The sequence below is a fragment of the Lissotriton vulgaris genome, chromosome 1_1 (assembly GCF_964263255.1).
Source record: "Lissotriton vulgaris chromosome 1_1, aLisVul1.2, whole genome shotgun sequence".
In the NCBI taxonomy this organism is placed as follows: Eukaryota; Metazoa; Chordata; class Amphibia; order Caudata; family Salamandridae; genus Lissotriton; species Lissotriton vulgaris.
The window spans coordinates 1852727982-1852748582 of record NC_141685.1 but is presented as its reverse complement, the minus strand read 5'-3'; positions in this window follow the sequence as shown (position 1 = coordinate 1852748582).

Below are 20601 nucleotides of genomic sequence, written 5' to 3'. Positions count from 1 at the left end.
CCATTACCACTATACCTTTAACCAAAGAGCTGTGACTGAAATCTAATCCATTCCCAGAAGTTTTTACAGGGCGTTTTTAAGTCTGTTGTGGTATGCGGCTGAAAACATTGTCAAATAGGCCCAAGCTGAACCTTCGTATAAGAAAGGAAGAACCAGATATGGCATTCCCTTTTGTGTATTGTGTGGCATGAGTCCGCACACCCAACAGTCAGTCATAATAATAGCCAACTGATGTTGGTGCAACAACTCAATAAACGTATCATTCATATATTCGGCTCTCCTTATCTGTTCATGAGGGGGTAGAGTATACATTTTGTGTGAAAAGACAGAAAGACGAGAAGGCAAAGAAGTTGTAGAATTAGCAACATTTCTTGATTGTAAAACATGTATGATCCAACCTGTGCAGGCTAATAAAATACACAAAAACATAAGAACACACAAAGTTATGCCAAATCGACAACGCAATAATTTACAATACTTTGATCTCATTTCCTGCTTCCTATTTTCCCTACCTACCATTATTGTACCATCCATCTTTATCTAAAAATAAATGTCGCTCACGGCAATCTTCCTTAATCACTCAGCTACTTACTTCTGTATAACATGAGGCACTAGCCACTTACTAAGAGAACAAAAACCAGGTTACAGTCTGAGTCTCCTACCGTGACCCTGCGACGGAGACAGATGGCACATCTAATACTAATATCATACCAAAAAGGAAGCAAAAAGGACCAAAAAAGAAATGTCTTTAAGTAATAAAAAGAAGTGTTAAAAAAATATTCAATCTTCTTTGTTAGCTCTTGGTCTTAAGTTGTAACGTGTTTTGCTCTGCACGGTCTGGTCTCTGAATAAAGTTTCTGGATCGGTAGTGTCTATTCGATGATGCACAGGCACAGCGGCTTGAAGAATATCATCATCTGCTTTTTCAGATTGAGTCCCATAAATTTGAGCATCACTGAAAGGAACAAAACAAGGAACTGCTGCAGTGCCCGATTCCCTTATACCACTACGAACCCACTGATCGAAGGGTAATGGCAGTGGCACCTTTTTACAGTGCACTCCATGCACCCAGTTACGCTTGCCAACTACTTTCATAGCTGTGCGGGTAACGAGCAGAACTTGCGTAGGCGCAGACCAGCGAGGCTCCAAATTCTTCGTCCGTTGAAAGTTCTTTATACAGACCCAGTCACCAGGCAAGATGGTGTGCCCTGGGTCTGTGGAAGCCTCCGGCAAAACACTTTGTACCTGTTGGTGAATAACACTTAATTTAGTAGTCAAATCATGCACATAGTCAATTAACAGAGGATATGGTATGTCTAGGTATCTTTTGGGGCGGGGGACGCCCCAAACATTAGCTGGGCATCCAAATAGCACCTCATATGGGCTAAGTCCCATACGAGAGTGCACAGTAGTTCTGGTTGACAAAAGAGCTAGGGGCAACGCATCAGGCCAAGCAAGACCCGTACTGACTTGAATCTTGGCCAGTTTAAGCTTGAGTGTACCATTGTCTCTTTTTCAAACAACAAGGGGCCCCAATAGTATCAGGGAGGACCTCTGGGAGCTTATTATACAGACACAACAATGGTCCCAAGCAAGGAGACAGAGGATAATTGAAAATAAATATAGACTCAGTCAGTTCTATATTGCTGAAGACATGCCCAGCCAGACAGAGGTCTTCAAAGTTTATACTTAAATAGGAATTTGTAACACAAAATAATACCTTCAACAATTCACATGCGTGGGGCACAAGCCTGTACCCAACCACAACAATACATAGACACAGACAACACATGAAAGGGCTTGCAAGGCAAGAGCAGCAGTTTCTGTAGAATTCCAATCATACAGAGAAATTTTTGGGGGTACCATTACATAGCATTGCATAGAGATTCATTACACAAGTATATGGTACTCAAAGACCTTTGATGTGGTTGCTGGACAATCGGCAGTTGAGCAACCACTTGTTGAGCAACGGGAGGGGGTAACGGAGGTGCGTTAGCATTTTGGACATAAGGGGAGGGGAATTCAATAAGCAAGACATTAGGCGATCTTCTTCTAATTCCTTATTTTTATCTGAAGAAGAAGTAGGCAGCATCGGATAGCATCTATCTGTCGACATACGATGTTGTCTCTCTAGTACCTCATTCGCACCATCTACTTCGTTATTTTTAAACTGCTGGGCAGCCTGTAAAATCGACATGTCTTGTGCCTTCTTATCCTTTTTTGCTTGTTTGATTTCTTTCTGTTTGGCTTCTTTACGCCAAAGGCGAAAGGAGTCAAACATGGCCGGCCGGGCTTTTCTTTTAAACAAAATCGTTTCCAAATTGTCTAGTATAGCAGGGTCAAAACTACCATTCTGGGGCCATCTCAAAACTCCACTATTTTTTGTATATCGGACCCATGTCTCGTTAAAGGTAATGGGACCAGTACCGTGTTTCGAATAAAGCTCATAAGTGGGAGTTCCAGCTGGAGGTATCAGGCATGATTCCTCCAACTGGGAATCCCTCATGCAGCCTAAACAAAATCTTTTAAACTTACTCATCCCAGGCATCGTCAATTCTCTAGACTGATCACAAACAACAAGGGGTATAGATCTGTGAAACAGTACAATCGTACTTACCCCTTGGCTTCAGCTATTGCAATACCTGAATAAAAACCCAAAAACAAAACAAAACAAAGGTCTGTGGGAGGGACCCACCAAATACTTAACTTAGGATGGTTATACACCAGCGAAGGTCCGTCTATTGTCTCGCTTTACCAAACATCATCAGAAGGGTCCAAGGCAGGGCGGCAGTCAGGGCAGCAGTCATCAGCAGCCGTCGGAGAGGAGTAGCCGTGCTGTCAAAGACCTTCGGTCCACTTCCGACATACAGGGGTCGATCACGTGGTGCGCTTCCTCCGGAATTTTCTTGCGGGGCTCCTCACGACCCTCGGGCTCAACCGCTACCGCTGAAGTCGCCCCACGTTGGGCGCCAGTTGGAGAACCGCAGCCTTAAGGACAGGCGGTGCAGGGTACGGCCAAAATCCCCGGGATTCACCTGCCTTGTCAAAACAGAGACACAGACTCTTCGTCTGGCGTAGAAGATGATATTTATTAGCTGCAGCTAGTACAGTGGTCTTAGAAGTCGTCAGTACAACGAGGTTCAAAAGAGACTGCCCCTTAACTCCGTGGCACACAGGTTTATATACGATACAATACAATGCAAAATGCAATCACACAAGAGCATGAGCTATAGGCAGAAGTTATAGACAATGTTTTAAGACTAAGGCAATCTCAAGTTTCCAGTTCCGTTTGTCACTCGACCCCTTAAGTAAATTACAAATGAATCCACACAATTCGATTTACAAGTAGAGAAAACACAGCTGCGTGCTCTAGAAGGACAGTCATGAAACAGGAGAAAGCATGAGACATGTAGCGAAGGACAGCAGATAAGATAACTAAAAGGAAACAATGGTGTGAACCAACATGTAGTCCAGACAGGGATTAATCAGCTCAGACAGGAATTAGTGTACTCGGCCAGACCCTGACACTCGTTAGTAAACATAAGCAAAGAAGCCACCTGACACGCAAAGGCAGAAATGACAAAAACATCGCGTTCGCCGAGCTGCCTGAGTGAGGGCAACATAAAATGGCGGCGATCACAAAATGGAGGCTGAGCACGAACTAATTCGTAATTTACAGAACCTCACCCGTACGCCCTCCCCTCCACTGACTACATCCTCCTAGGGGACCTCAACTTCCACCTGGAGAACAACAAGGACAGAAACACCAACACCTGGTGAACACCCCCACCCTCTACTCCGGCCACACGCTTGACCCAGTCTTCTCCTCCAGCAAGCACATCTCCTTCAGCCACTCCACCGGACTCCACTGGACCGACCACAGCTGCATCCACTTCAGCTTCAGAAGAACAAGGACCCACCACCACCCGCAACAATTTCCTCACAGGAGCTGGAGCAAGATCACTACCGAGCAGCTCACCACCTCCCTCCACCAGAACCCTCCCGCCAGCACAACGGACCCCAACGAAGCAGCCAACAACCTCACACAGTGGCTCACCAACTGGGCAAATGATCTCGCACCACTGAAGAACCCTCCCAACAGACCCAGCAGCAAGAAAGCCTCCTGGTTCACCGACGAACTCAAGAACTCAAAGAAGAACTGCCGCACTCTCGAGAAAGCCTGGCGCCACGACCATACCACAGACAACATGACTGCCCTCAAGCACGCCACCCCCAAACACCACCAGCTGATCCGCACCACCAAGAAGACAGCATTCACAGAATGACTGGACAACAACTCCCACAACAGCAATTAACTCTTCAGCATCATCAAAGAGTTCTCCAACCCCAGCGCCGGAAACAACGACATCACCCCCTGGCAAGACCTCTACAACTCTCTCGCCTCATTCTTTCACCGCAAGATCGCCGATATACACAACAGCTTTGGCGCACCTACCACGCACCCTACCACCGAACCAGCGCCCCCCACCACCACCCTCTGCGCCTGGACCACGGTCAGCACCGAAGACACCACCTGCACGATGAACACCATCCACTCCGGATCACCAACCCACCCCTGCCCTCACCAGGTCTTCAACAAGGCCGACTCCATCATCGCACCCCAAATCCGGGACATCATCAACACCTCCTTCGACACCGCCACCTTCCTGGAGATCTGGAAACACGCCAAGCTCAGCGCACTCCTGAAGAAACCAAAAGCAGACCTCACCGACCTCAAGAACTACCACCCCATCTTGCCCCTCCCTTTTCCTGCCAAAGTCATCGAGAAGACCGTCAACAAACAGCTTGCCGCCTTCCTTGAGATGACCGGATCCCTTGAACCCTCGCAGTCCGGCTTCTGAGCCAACCACAGCACCGAGACCGCCCTCATCGCAGCCACTGACGACATCAGATCCCTGCTCGACAACGGGGAAACAGCAGCCCTCATCCTCCTGGACCTCTCTGCAGCGTTTGACACTGTCTGACACCACACCCTAGTGCAGCGCCTCAGCAACATCGGAGTCCAAGAGAAGGCACTGGAGTGGATCATCTCGTTCGTCACCAGAAGAACCCAGAGAGTCCGCCTTCCCCCATTCAGATCCGAAGCCTCCGAAGTCATCTGCGGCGTACCACAAGGATCATCACTCAGCCCAACCCTCTTCAACATCTACATGAGACCCCTCGCAGCCATTGCACCCACAACACAACCTCAACATCATCTCCTACGCTGATGACACCCAGCTGATCCTCTCCCTCACCAACGACCCTGCCACCGCCAGAACCAGCCTGCACGAAGGGATGAAAGACGTCGCCGAGTGGATGAAGAACAGCCACCTGAAACTGAACTCAGACAGCCTGAAACTGAACTCAGACAAGACAAGAGCCTGGGATGACTCCTGGTGGCCCCCTGCCCTGGGCACCACTCCCACGCCAGCGGGACACGCATGCAATCTGGGCTTCATCCTGGACTCCTCCCTCTTGATGACCAGACAAGTCAACGCCGTCTCATCATTATGCTTCAACACCCTGCGCATGATCCGTAAGATCTTTTGATGGATCCCCACCGAAACCAGGAAGACGGTCACCCAGGCACTTGTCACCAGCCGACTGGACTACGGAAACACCCTCTACGCCGGAACCACAGCCAAACTTCAGAAAAGACTCCAGCGCATCCAGAATGCCTCTGCACGACTCGTCATGGACGTCCCCCGACACAGCCACATCTCAGGCCACCTGAGAGACCTGCACTGGCTCCCTGTCAGCAAGAGGATAAGTTCAGGCTCCTCACCCACTCACACAAGGCCCTCCACGACCTGGGCGCCAAGTACCTCAACAACCGCCTGACCTTCTACGTGCCCATCCGCCAGCTACGATCGACCAGCCTCACCCTCGCCGCCGTACAACGCATTCGCAAAACCACCGCCGGGGGAAGATCCTTCTGCTACCGGGCAGCCAAGACATGGAAACTCCTCAAGACGTGGCTCTTCGAACAGTAGCGGACCACTCCCCCCCAGCGCCTTGAGACCCTACCGGGTGAGTAGCGCGCTATACAAATGTCCATGATTGATTGATTGATTGACTGCTGTTTTGGTTGTAGGAAACAGTTTCTTAACAAGTCGACTTTCTTATTGACGTTTTCCCTCTTTTGTGAGAAATCCTACTCTAATATCCATGAGATTATTTCCGTATTCAACATCAGATGCTTACTGCATATTCCTAACTAGTTTTTAGTATTGAATGTTTAACCAAATGTTTATGTTTCCAAAACGTTCCAATACATTTCGAGTTTCATCATGGAGAAGTGTCTTGAACACAGGCTGTCCTTTCACTGGGTTAAGTTGTAGTGATCACCAAACAAAATTATGTACTTTCCTCCAAACAGCACATTATGGTCTGTCTTTAAAATCTGTTGCATTCTCAAGTGCACAAAGGTAAGCATTGAGTTTGAGACCCTGATCCCCCATCAATGATTACAATTTTCAGTTTCTTCAGTACTCTTGAGACTTCATGACAAGCTTCACTGGATACATTTTGGTACTCCAGTTATTTGTCATGTTCCACATGTAGCATAGCAACATAATGTAAAGTAATGTAAAGTAATTCCACTAATGTCGTGTGTGCTGTTACTATACACAACAAATGACAGTCTGCAGTCCTCTATAGGAAAGCAGTGAGAACTTAAAAAAAAAAACTTTTCCTAGTGCCAGCTTGGCCACTGACATGTAATAGTATTGGCTTAAATGATGTGCATGTACACTATTTATTCTCATGCTCTCTCTTTTACATCCATATATTTTTATTTTTTCTGGTCATTTAGTTGTCTAAGTATCAGTTCCAAATCAACACTTTCTTGTCTTGCTTGTTGCATTGCACTTTCCACCTCATTCACTTCATTTTCAATAATTGATTGTCCAGCAGGATCTTAGGTCAGTGGTCCAGCACTTTGGCTGCTTTTTGAAGTCTCCTTAGCTATGTCAGCAGCAATTGTTTCTTCCTATTCAATCTCATCATTTAACTTTGTCAAATAGTTTGGAAACACTGAATACTGAATGCTGTCTTTCACAGCATTTAAAGAATCTTTGAAACAGGTAAAGTCTCTAAGTAATTCAGATTCAGAACGCGAAGGCTTGAAGAGTTGTAGAAATGGCAAACAGAAAAAACATCTTTCATCATGAGTTTGGCAACTAAGTTTTCTGTGGTTAATTAGACTTCCTTTTGTGCGTGAGAACCAGCAATGTTTCCATATCTGTATTGTTGAAGAATTTCAAAAAGACACATGATTTCTAGATGTGGACTCTATCTTGGATAGACTGTGTCCAACATATTTGATTTCACAATGTCTATACTTTCTGAGTTGAACTCTGCAAGGTACTGAATTACCAAACTAGACTTCAACACTCTATTTTGCATGTTTGCAAGGTCTAGACATATCCAAACAATTCCCCTGATCTTTGAGTACAAAATGGCTGAGCTCAAATGATCACAGCATCCATAGGAACCAATTTCCCTATAAGAAAGTATCTTTAAAATGAAACTGTATAATTTCTTGGTTCAAGACTTTTCAGCAGAAATCTGCTCCCACATCTCCTTCACCTCTGTTTCTCAGATTTTGTGATGTAGGAAGTCAAATATCGAGCAATAGCTATGGAAATGTCTGCTATAAATAGAATGTCCATATTAGCATTCCACATTTGGGAATTGCATTATTATAGTCATTAATATATTTACATCCTCTGTTCTTTGGAGATTGTACGTGTTTTTGGGTGATTTTCAAGTTGGTGTACTTCTCATTGCATGTAAAAAACTGTTCACTCTTCCTTGGTAAATCACAGGTCTTGGAAACCCAAAATGACAACTTGTGTAACATTTTCCTTTAGCCCTGTATCTTCAATGACAGTACATGCCATATGTAAGTGCTTGAAAGTGCATAACCTGTTGTTTCAGGCCTTTTTCACCCCTGTATTTCAGAAAGGCACATGTCACATACTGTACTGAGTCATCACTATCCGTTACAAATTTTAGAGCATCTTTTGTCCAAAACAGCATATTAATATGAGAAGCACCTATTGCTTGGTACTCTTTACACCAAAAAAAATCTGTTACTTAAATGAAGGAGGATTTATTTTGTTGCAGATAAAAGACAGTATGGCTTGAAATCTGTGGTTAAAATATCTACAAACATTTTCAGGATCAGTAGAGCAAAGCTCTCCTGCTGTGTTCACATTGATGTCCTTAATGTTTGTGTTTGCTTCCCTCAAAAACTCAAATAAGGCATCTCAGCAGTACTCTGCACAACTGAGTTTCACAATCTAAGTAAGTGCACCTAAGTGTCACAACCTACATTTCCATTCTCCAAGACAACAATACCAGTACTTATTGGTCCCACGTTGGCGCACCATCACATTTAATTTCAACTTCTCATCCTTCCCAGGAACTTTGTCCATGAATTCCTTTGCAGAGAGATTTAGTAGATTAATTCTGTCCTGCCTTCAGTATGTGGTTTACAGCATTTGATAGTCTAAACAAGTCATCCTCAATAATAGATGGAATATGCCTATGAAATACACTGGCAAAGTCTAGAGTCCTCTGAGTATAATCTGGTTGACCTGTACTCAGCTGCTGTTATTTGCATGGGTTGTCATCATACCGCCCACCTACTCCAGTGGGAAATAGCTGTGGAAAACAGTGAGCTTCTAAACTGTTCCCCCAGACAGTCGTTGGATCTGCTTTTGCTTGTTTCATTTGAAAGAGAACAATAACATTGCCAATAGCTCCTTTGGAATGCAGTGGATGGATGCTCATATATGTCTTCTGATGCACTTTTTCAATCTTTCCACTTGATGGTAATATTTCATCCTCCATACAACTTGCATCTCCAAAAACATCAACATTTTTGATGATTAATATTATTTTGTTTCAGGTATAATGTAGCTTTTTCTTATTTTAGTAACACCCACTCACTCTTGCCAGATTTTTTTGTTCTTGGTAGCCACACCATTTACTAGAATTTTAAGTGGTTGATCAATATCTCTTTGTACACCCACTGATTCAATATTCTGTTTAAAATCTAAAAGTAAGTAGACAATTCTTCCTTTATGGATTCATGCAGCTCTGTCAATATGAATTTTCCAGTCTTTAGTTCTATACAAACTATTGCTTGAAAATGGTTTATATATTGCATGAGAACTGATTATTAAACATAATTCTTGAACTAATTCTGGAATTGATACCCATTCTAACTTGTTATGTATTTCTCTGGTTGGCCCTTTGTTATTATCTAACTTATCATAGCAATACCTACATATAATTTGCTGTGTTAACAAATTAAAGCGTTATCCGTTAAGCTACTTGCTTAACCGATAACAAGCGGAGAACACGGACAGGAGAGGCAGGACACCGTTTGAGGGCATTGCCGGACCGGGGCTTCCATTGTTGCGGCTTCAGGCTTTACTTGGTTCACTGACAGTAATGATTATTCGTGAGACACCGCCACAGTATCAGCTGCTTATATATAGACATTATCAGGAAATTTGTGTACCAACCACGTTTTATCCTAACTGCTTCGCCCTCTTCGATCCTGTGTCCAGCTCCACCACACAACCAATTCTATGAACTGATTCAAAGTGCGCCTTGACCCCATTGGCGTATTCTAGTCTCAACATCCTACGGTACCCGGACTTGGTTGGAATTATCACCAGACGTGGGGGATTACCCGTCCTGTCCATTGGGACCAAAGCCCTGAAGATTAGGAGTGCATTTAACTCCAATGAAACACGTGTCGGCTGGCGCAATAAATGAAATTGCTGCAGATACCAACTGCCCCGTGTTGTTGTTGTAAAGAAAGACCAAAAAAATATCATATTTTCTGTATTTAGTTGTGTGTGCATAGGTTTTTGTGTTTCCCTACAAATTGCAAATGTGTGCGTAAGCATCACATTGTCAAGGGGTTGTGAAGGTCACCCCTTTTCCTAGTAGCACCACCTTATTTTATCTATCCTTGAAGACCAAAACAATATCAGATGGTGCGCAATCTTTCCCTTCAGCTTAGTACCTTGCCCTTGCTTTAAATACATTCCACAGGTAGGCAGAGGCACTGGATGGTAATGCAAAAAAGCCTACTTTCTAAAAGTAGCATTTTCAAACACACAATTTAAAAACCACCTTCACTAAAAGATGCGCATTTGAATTCTGAGCTTAGGGAGCCCAAACCCAAAATCACAATTGACAGTTGCACTCGTAAGATGTTACAAAGCAGCTTCAATAACAACCTATGAGAGAGAAAGTTGTTGCAATGGTGACAACAATAATGGCTGCATTTCATTATCAGGACATGTAAAATACACAAGGACATATCCTACCTTTTCATTCACATACACTACACCCTGCCCATAAGGGTACCGTGGCTCTACCTTAGGGGTGCCTTCCATGTACCGAAAGGGAAGGTATGGACCTGGCAATTGAGTTAACTCACCAGGTCGACATGGCAGTTTAAAGCTGCACTTGCAGACACTGCAGTGGCAGGCCCAAGACATTTTTTCAGGGCTACTCATGTGGGTGGCACAATCAGTGCTGCAGGCCCACTAGTAGCATTTGATTTACAGGCCATGGGTATTCACAATTCACTTTACTAGGGACTATCCAGTAAACCACATATGCCAATCATGAATAATAAATTACCAATACAAATTAGACTGAAAGCATATGCACCCCCCCCCCCCCCCCAAAAAAAGGCAGAAACCAATACAAGGAAGAAGGGAAAAGGTTTAGGGATAACCTTGCATAAAGGGCCAGGTAAAAATTCATCCATAATAAGCAATGTGTCTAAAGCACTCTCCTGTTAGCTTTGAAAGTACAATCTTCTTTAGAAACCTTCTTAGCCCAGTTTCTATAGCAACCCCTGTTGGAACACCCTCTTGTAACAGTAGGTCAAACATTTGTACATGTCCTGCTTTTAAAGATCGTACACCCTACCTTGTGTCTACAATGCTCACATAAGGGTTTCATACTAAAATTCAAAAGGGAGGTTTTTACCTCTGAAAAAGTGTTATCTTAACAGGTAATATGGAGATGTAACTTGCAGCATTCAGGCTTCAGTGGTAGGACTTGATTACACTGCCACTATAGTTGATGGCACAATAGGTGCTGTAGAATGGTAGTGACAGTTACGTTTCTGGCCTGGTAACATTTTGTATCACAGACTATGGACTTAGAGATACATTAAATATACAATTTAGCAATTGGCCAATTTGGGACCACAGGCACTTTCCTACTTGTTAGCAGGGGCACAGAGCTATAAAACCAGCAAAAAGGGCCCAGAAAATAAAGAACAATTTGCGCTGACCACATCGAAAAGGCAGATTTCCTACAGGCAGCCTATTTTATCCTGTGTGCAAAACACTTTTAAAAGAAATTACTTACATAGCCAATGTATATTAACATTGTGGCACTGTTAGAAATTGGGTCTCTAGTTGGCAGAGGTATGAACCCTGTCCAAGTAGGTACCATCACTCTAGTCAGGGTAAGTCAGATAAACACCCTAAAATAACCTGTGCTCAGCCTCCAGTTGCTTGGCACAGAGCAGTCAGGCTTAACTTAAGAGGCAATAAGAAAATTATGTGTGCAACACTTAATAGAGTAAAACACAGAAAACACCACACAGAAATCCAATAAGCAGATCCTGTCATATTCAATTTTAAAGATAAAGGTAAAAATAGTGCATAAAATGGGGAAAGCACCAACTGTGGTTATCTGGTCACGCCAGACCCGGGCAAAGAGTTTGTGCCTACCGCAATGGAGCACGAGCCAGATACAGGGACCCACTTAGGTCCACTAAAGACAGTACCTTAAACATTGGTTCACAGTTTGTGTGGCGTTGCTTTGCAAGGTTTTGCAGTAGTTCTGATGAGGACCACACAGGGCAAAGCACCTCAGGCCCACTTCCAGTGGCCCAGGACTGGGTGGTACCACCTGGCATGGTAGACTCACAGATTCCAGATTCCAGGTGTGGGAGCTGGTAGGTTGGATGTCTATTGTGTCCCTGAGACTTCAGAAAGCAAGAGGCTGGGCAGCTGCCCCTTGGAGACACTCTGGGTTCTTGGTTGTATGCAGGTCCAGGCCTTCTCACTCCTAGGTAAGAGGGCAGCAGGCACAGGTCAGCACAGCAAAATCAGCATTCCAGCTAAGAAGCAGTCCAATAGAGTTTCAGTCATTTCAACAGCACAGGAGTCCTTCTTCTTGACAGAGTATACACAGGCCCAAAAGTGTAATGAAGTGGTTGTGCCTGAGGTCCGATATTTAATTTTTGGTGCCTGGTTCTGGAAGATGTGAGATGCTTTAAGACAGTGGCTTTAAAGTACAGGAAATCCCCTTCCTTCCCTTCACTGGCTCCAAGGTCGCTTGATGGACAATACAGGGTTGTTAGTCCTATTGTGTGGAGACAGAGCACAGCCTATTAATGTGAAAGTGGGGCTGTGCTTAGCTAGGCCCCCGGAACAAGCCACTTAATGGCCCACTAAAGCCCATTAATTCACACCTAACCTCCCATAGTGTGTGGCTGGCTCGAGAGAATGCCCAAGGCCCAGCTGTCACCCACCCCTGATGTGTATTCAGAGACAGGCAGAAGGCACAGAATTGTTAAAGTAAAAAAAAACTTAACTTTCTAAAAATAGCATTTTAAGACTTACAACTTAAAATCCAACTTTACCATAAGCTGTAATTTTAAATTGTGAGTCCAGAGACACACTAAACTGGAAATATCTATCTATTCCCAATTGGAAATTACACTTATAAAATGCAATAAGGTCTGAGATCTGCTCTTCCCCAACAGCTCCGCTATGCCGTGCTCTGCCTCTGACCGTGGAGGGGCGTAGAGAAGTGTGGCTCAATGGTTAGAGCGGCCGACCCTGATGCAGAGGTCTGGCCCGGGACCAGGGTTCAATTCCTGCCTCTGCGGCTCTAGGACTCAATCTTCCCGGACCTGATAATTCTCGCTTCGGTGCCTAGTCTAATCATGGGTCCCACTCTGTGACTCTGGGCAATAACTTGCTTAATCTCCACAACGGCCCCAGCAGCGCTTGGATGCCTGGCTTCACCTTGGAGGTGCCCAGGAGTGGACATCTCACAGGAAAGCCAGGAAGGGTTCTACAGCGGTATGAATACAGCGCTACGAAACCTCTGGGTAGAAGGCGCTATATAAATACAAACACATTTACCCCACCCAGGCAGGGTTCAAGACCCCGCTGAGACGCATACTCCTCAATATGCGCTCCGTACACAAACACACTTTGGAAATCTGGAACTTACTCCACTCTATCTCCGCCGACATCGCCTAACTCACAGAAACCTGGAACAACGCCTCCTACACCCCGACATCAACAATGCAAACCCGGACGGATACAAGATCCAGAGGAATGACGGCCCAAACTACAGAGGAGGGGGCCTCACCATTGCCCACAAGAGCACCCTCCACCTCACTGCCTCCAGTGAAACCTTCCTTGCCGCCGACCACCTGCACTTCCAAATCAAGACCAGCCCCAATGCCACACTCCGAGGGATCCATCTACAGGCAACCCAGCCCCTGGACACCCTTTGCCACCAGCATCACAGATTTCATCGCACCCCATGCCATCGCCTCAACAAACTACATACTCATTGGGGACTAGAACTTTCACCTTGACAACCCCAGTGACCACCACATCACCACCCTCCATGACAACCTCGCCGACATCGGACTTAAACAACTCGTTACCGCACCAACCCAGAGAGCAGGACACACCCTCGACCCCATCTCCGCCGCAGGAAACAACGTTCACTTCAGCCACACCACTCAACCGCCATGGACCAACCACCATTGCATACACTTCACAGTTGACAAACCCAAGGCACCCAATCCGGCCCCACACCCACCACGAAGGAACTGGAGCAAGGTTATCGATGAGCAACTGAACTCCACACTCACCCAACATGACCACACCAGTACATAAGAAGCAAACAGTGCAGCCAAAGAACTCCACACCTGGATCTTCAACTGCGCAGACTACCTCACCTGCTACGCAATGCCAGCAAACAGCACCCCAGGATTGCCACCCGGTTCACCATCGATCTCCAAGAAGCCTGGCGCACCTGCACCTGGAGAAGAACTGGAAAAACACCAAGACAACGTAAAACTACTACACATACAAGGACACCATGATGGACTACAACAACCAAATCAGAACCACTAAGAGGAGTTTTATCCACAACAAAATCCTTGCAAACTCCACCAATTCCAAGGAGCTCTTCAGTGTCATTCAGGAATTCACCAACCCACGCAGCAAAGCCTTAGACATCACCCCATCCCAAGACCTCTGAGACAAACTTGGAACCTACTTCCACCTCAAAATCAAAAACATCTATGACAACTTCATCGACTACCCACCAGATGCCACAGCCTGATCACCGCCCCCTAGGGACACCAGCCATCCCAACATGTCCGGCTGGACACCAATCATGATGGAAGACACTGTCTTGATGATGAAAGGCGCCCAACGCACCCGAGCTACAACACACCATCAACACCACCTTCAAAACAGGCACCTTCCCTGAGAACTGGAAACACGCAGAAGTCAGGCCCCTGCTCAAGAAGCCCAAAGTGGACCCAACTGACCTCAAGAACCATTGCCCACAAGAGCACCCTCCACCTCACTGCCTCCAGTGAAACCTTCCTTGCTGCCGACCACCTGCACTTCCAAATCAAGACCAGCCCCAATGCCACACTCCGAGGGATCCATCTACAGGCAACCCAGCCCCTGGACCCCCTTTGCCACCAGCATCACAGATTTCATCGCACCCCATGCCATCACCTCAACAAACTACAAACTCATTGGGGACTAGAACTTTCACCTCGACAACCCCAGTGACCACCACATCACCACCCTCCATGACAACCTCGCCAACATCGGACTTAAACAACTCGTTACTGCACCAACCCAGCGAGCAGGACACACCCTCAACCCCATCTCCGCCGCAGGAAACAACGTTCACTTCAGCCACACCACTCAACCGCCATGGACCAACCACCATTGCATACACTTCACAGTTGACAAACCCAAGGCACCCAATCCGGCCCCACACCCACCACGAAGGAACTGGAGCAAGGTTATCGATGAGCAACTGAACTCCACACTCACCCAACATGACCACACCAGTACATAAGAAGCAAACAGTGCAGCCAAAGAACTCCACACCTGGATCTTCAACTGCGCAGACTACCTCACCTGCTACGCAATGCCAGCAAACAGCACCCCAGGATTGCCACCCGGTTCACCATCGATCTCCAAGAAGCCTGGCGCACCTGCACCTGGAGAAGAACTGGAAAAACACCAAGACAACGTAAAACTACTACACATACAAGGACACCATGATGGACTACAACAACCAAATCAGAACCACTAAGAGGAGTTTTATCCACAACAAAATCCTTGCAAACTCCACCAATTCCAAGGAGCTCTTCAGTGTCATTCAGGAATTCACCAACCCACGCAGCAAAGCCTTAGACATCACCCCATCCCAAGACCTCTGAGACAAACTTGGAACCTACTTCCACCTCAAAATCAAAAACCTCTATGACAACTTCATCGACTACCCACCAGATGCCACAGCCTGATCCCCGCCCCCTAGGGACACCAGCCATCCCAACATGTCCAGCTGGACACCAATCATGATGGAAGACACTGTCTTGATGATGAAATGCGCCCAACGCACCCAAGCTACAACACACCATCAACACCACCTTCAAAACAGGCACCTTCCCCGAGAACTGGAAACATGCAGAAGTCAGGCCCCTACTCAAGAAGCCCAAAGCGGACCCAACTGACCTCAAGAACTACTGGCCCATCTCACTCCTCTCCTTCGCAGCCAAAGTCGCAGTGAAAACAGTCAACGGGGAATTGACACTATTCTTTGAAAATAACGCCATCCTTGATCTGTTCCAATCTGGATTTCAAAACAACCACAGCATTGAGACCGCACTATTCGCTGCAACAGATTATATTGGCACCCTCCTGGACCAAGGCCACTCCACAGCACTAATCCTACTTGACCTATCAGTGTCATTTGACACCGTCTCCCACCGCACACTAGTCACCAGACTACATGACGCCGGCATACAAGGAACAGCCCTGGACTGGATCCGATCATTCCTCACCGGAAGAAGCCAAAAGATCAGATTGACACCCTTCCTCTCCAATCCCACGAAAATCACCTGTGGAGTCCCTCAGGGATTGTCGCCGAGCCTGACCCTCTTCAATATCTACATATCCCCCCTCGCAGCCATCGTCCGACAACCCAGACTCAACATCATATCCTATGCTGACGTCACCCAGCTCATCCATTCCTCTCCCTCACCAAAGACCCCACCAATGCCAAACTCAACTTTCAGAAAGGAATGCAAGACATCACAGCCTGTATGACCAACAGCTGCCTGAAGCTCAATGCCAAGAAAACATAAGTCCTCATTCTTGGAACCTCCGCCTCAGCATGGGACAACAACTGGTGGCCAACTGTCCTTGGAAGCCCACCTACCCCCTCAGACCACGCAAAAAACCTTGGCATTATGCTCGACTCATCCCTCACCATGAACCGACAGGTCAAAGCTGTCACTTCCAACTGCTACAACACACTCGGCATCCTCCGCAAAACCTTCAAAGCCCTCGCATCTGCAGAACCAGAGTAGGCAGGAGATCCTTCTCTCACATCACCGCCAAGAACTGGAACGAGATACCGGCAGTCATCAGATGCGGGTGATTGTGCGCTTTACAAAAGTGCATTTCTGATTTATTTGTTTAAATTCAAATTTATTTTTCAGTTCAGGTGTGTATGTTATTTTATATGCAGTGATCTGAATGGGAAAGACCAATGTGCAATCGTTACTGAATATTTTGTTCTATTCATCCATGTCCTTAACCCCATCTGTAAACTTGCAAAGCTCCCTGACTTTCCACTCAGGATCACAGCTCTGCAATGCTTTATGCACTTTAATCACTGATATCATCTCACTATCTTTTCTAAGAGAACTAGTTTTTTTTGAGTGCACACTTTCAGGTTTAGATATACATTCAAAACAATTTTAAAGTAACACTGTAATATAAAAATACTAAGAATTACATAGTTTACACATATACCAGTGAATCAGTTTCCCTAATACCATCACTACCTTCAACAGAATATATACATCATGCATATTTCAACAGTTTCTAAAGATGAAGCGGATCCTTCCCATTTCCTCACTTAATATAAAAACCAAAAATGTGTAACACAAATATGGATCTTTACGCCTTCAACATAAAAACATAATCAGTACTTCGAGGTATTCGTCTAGTTCCAAAATGCAGTTTTCAAAAAGGAAGAAATATACTACAACGTTTTTTAAAGTTCTGTTAGCTAGGTCTGAGTTGCAGGAACAAAGGGGGTCATTAGGATGGCCTTTCGGGGATTGGGACGGCCCGCCATAAGGGAGGGGGTCCCGTGTGGGCAATTAGGATGCGCCCGCCACAGTGGCGGGTGCATCCTGCATTCCTGCCATTGTGGCTGGCGGTGCACTTAGCACCGCCCGCCACAATGCCACGAAGGCATTTTGTGCACTTCCATGCACAACATGGCAGGCACTGCGCGGTGCCTTCAATGTTGTGCATGAAACTGCTGGGGGGTACCATAGGTACCCCCCATGTGCCACCCCCCAACATCCTGGGGGCCCGCAACACTGCATGCCTTTCTGTGGCGGCAACGCCGCCACGGAAAGGCACCCTCCCACTTGCATTCTGATATGGATGGCGGTGTCTAGCAGACACCGCCAACATATGAAATCCTTTTCCATCTGGTCAACTCATTGACCAGGCAGAAAAGCGGCGGGCAGTCTTCCCGTCCACTGCGGTCCCTCATGCCATTCTAATGTGGGAGGGGGGAAATGGGTGGCGGGCAGACTAGGATGTAGGGCAGATCGCCACTGCCATGCGTGCAGTGGCAATCCGCCCTACATCCTAATTGGCCTCAAAGTGTTTTGAGTTTCATGGACACTTTAAACCATGCAGAAACATATTCAAAACTTCAAAATGGCAACTGCCTTCCCAAACAAGGTGAGAGTTCTGCAGACAAATGGTAAATGTAATTTTTATTCAGGCTTGTGAAATATTGGGTTGCTGGTAGAGGGGGTGAAACCCTACTCACCCAACAGCCACAATCCTTGTCAGGGTGAACCACAAAAAATCACCAAATTAACCTTGCTTGAACCTCTGTTAGCTTGGCACAAATGCAGTCAGGGATCACCTAGAGGTAATGTGTAAAGTGTTTATGTTGCAACTAAACAGTGATAGAGTGAAAACACAACACAAGAAACATCCCATATCAATTTTGAAAAATGTAGTAAATGGTAATCAATTATTTGACACCAAAACGACAAACATTCAATCAGTAGAACCAGAGTTCTGAATTTTTAAAGTTTAAATTGAAATATATCAAAGTGCCAACTGCAGAAATTCAGTCGGGTGAGACCGGGGTAAAGTCAAAGGTCATGGCCAACCCCGATGCCTAGTGGTTTAGATGCACAAAATGGATTAGACCCGCTTAGCTTCGAATCTGGAATCAATTTGGAAGAAAAATGTCCAATAAAGTAAACTTCAGAAGGGTAAAGCAGCCGTTGGTGTCATAGGAGGAGGAGTCAGTGGTCGGGAGATGCTGGATGAAGTTGCGGTGAAGAGTTCTACATTTTATGTCTAGTCTAGTCCCTCTCATGGAAGTCAAAAATCTCCAGCAGGACAAAGTTGCATGATGTAGCTGACGAGAGCTCCACGAGGCCAGCTACGGCTCCTGGAAGGAGAAGCTGAGCTGGTTTTGCTGCTGGGGAGAAGAACATAGCGGGAGCTGCTGGAAAGTCAGGTTGACTGGCTATGCACCTTGGGTGGATAGGTGAGCAAGTAGGTCCCGTTCTCCTCTTGGTTCTCATAGCACTTTGAGGCAAAACAAATGTCCCCATGTTTTGGATATGGGCTGTCTGGGCACTTTTAGCAGCACTTCTAAGGGCCCAGGAGTGTAGGGGCACCACTCGGAGGGTCAGCACTCATGCTGTGTCCAAGTACAGGTTCAAGATGGTTGGTAAGTAGGGCAGCCAACTAGCTCTTGGAGTCACTCTGAAAATCTTGGTTTAAAGCAGAAAAGCAAGACTCATGCAGCAGTGTAGATCTCTTAGGGCAGAAAGCAGGCTTTGGGCAGCAGGCAGTCTTCTTGTGGCAACAGGGAAGTCCACTGAAGAACACAGCAGGCCACAGACAGCGGGGCAGTCCTCTGAGAGTCCTTCTGTAGTTCCAGAAGTGAAGTGAAGAGTGGGTATAAGAGTCCTATTTTTATAGCTGGTGCCAGCTTTGAAGTGTAAGAAGCTTCTGGAGTTTTCTCTCCACAGATGTTTCTGGAACGTATTGCTTCCCTGCTTTAGTTCCAGTCTGCCTGGGGGCACAATAGGCTAGCGTGACATTTTTTATGAGCTGAAGCATAGTCTTTGAAGTGCTAGTTGGGCTGTCGCCCCATCATTCTGGGATGGCCCATCCTGTCAACACCCAGTCCCTTTATTGTGAGGCTGTCTGGGAAGAACACACAAACGGCAACTGCCTATTACACCTTGTCATTTGACCCAGGAAAAGGCTGCAGGCCCCAAAAGGTTAGAACAAGAAAATGACAACTTCTAACAGTGTTTTTTTTCAGTTTCAGAATCGTGCTTTAAAATCCAACTTTACCAGCAAAGAGGATTTTTATTTACAGTTCCTTAGATACAAAATATGGCCAACAAAAAAGTTTTCAGGTAGACAGAAGGGTAAATTGCAAAAGGTTTGGAGGTGACCCTGCAGAGAGGGCCAAGTCAAACAATGCTCCCATGCTTAATTCATTTTCCATAGGTGCAAAGCCCTTTGCCACATAAAAAATTACATTCTATTCTACAGCCATTATTTCCTGCCCTAGAATAAACTTCACTTTTATGATTCATTGGGGTCGTTTAACATGAAATGGCTATATGTAGGTAAGAAAGAAAACAAACTGTGATTGTTGGCTGACCAATATGCGAATGATGCAGTAACTAATTGCAGACAGAGTTGATATTCATCCTCCACCCTTGGTTTGCAGATGGTATAAACTCTTATAGGGCAAATCTTATAATATCAAAACAAATGCAACAATGCAAAATAACAAAGTAACATAAACAAACACACAGCATATTTCTACTTCCGAGCTTTCTCTGCCACAGCCAGCTTAGGTGCTTAGGTGCTTAAGTTTGTGAAGAGTTCGATGTTTTTCCTGTGGCCTTTGAGGCAGAAAATATTTAATTTTGACCTTTTCTTCAAATGAATATCTAACGAAGAAAGATATCTAGCGAGTTATTTATTCACTCTGGTCAACTGATCATTTGATTTATTTCATTTAATACAGGCAGCCATGCATGGGCATGGGGCCCAGGAGTTCTTCCTTGGTCATTTACAGCTTGGTTATTTCCTAAGCAGACATTACAATGCACCCCTTTAGTAAGGTTCACAATATTTGAGCAGGAGCTGAAAGAGAAATATTTTTATTAGTTAGCTATAA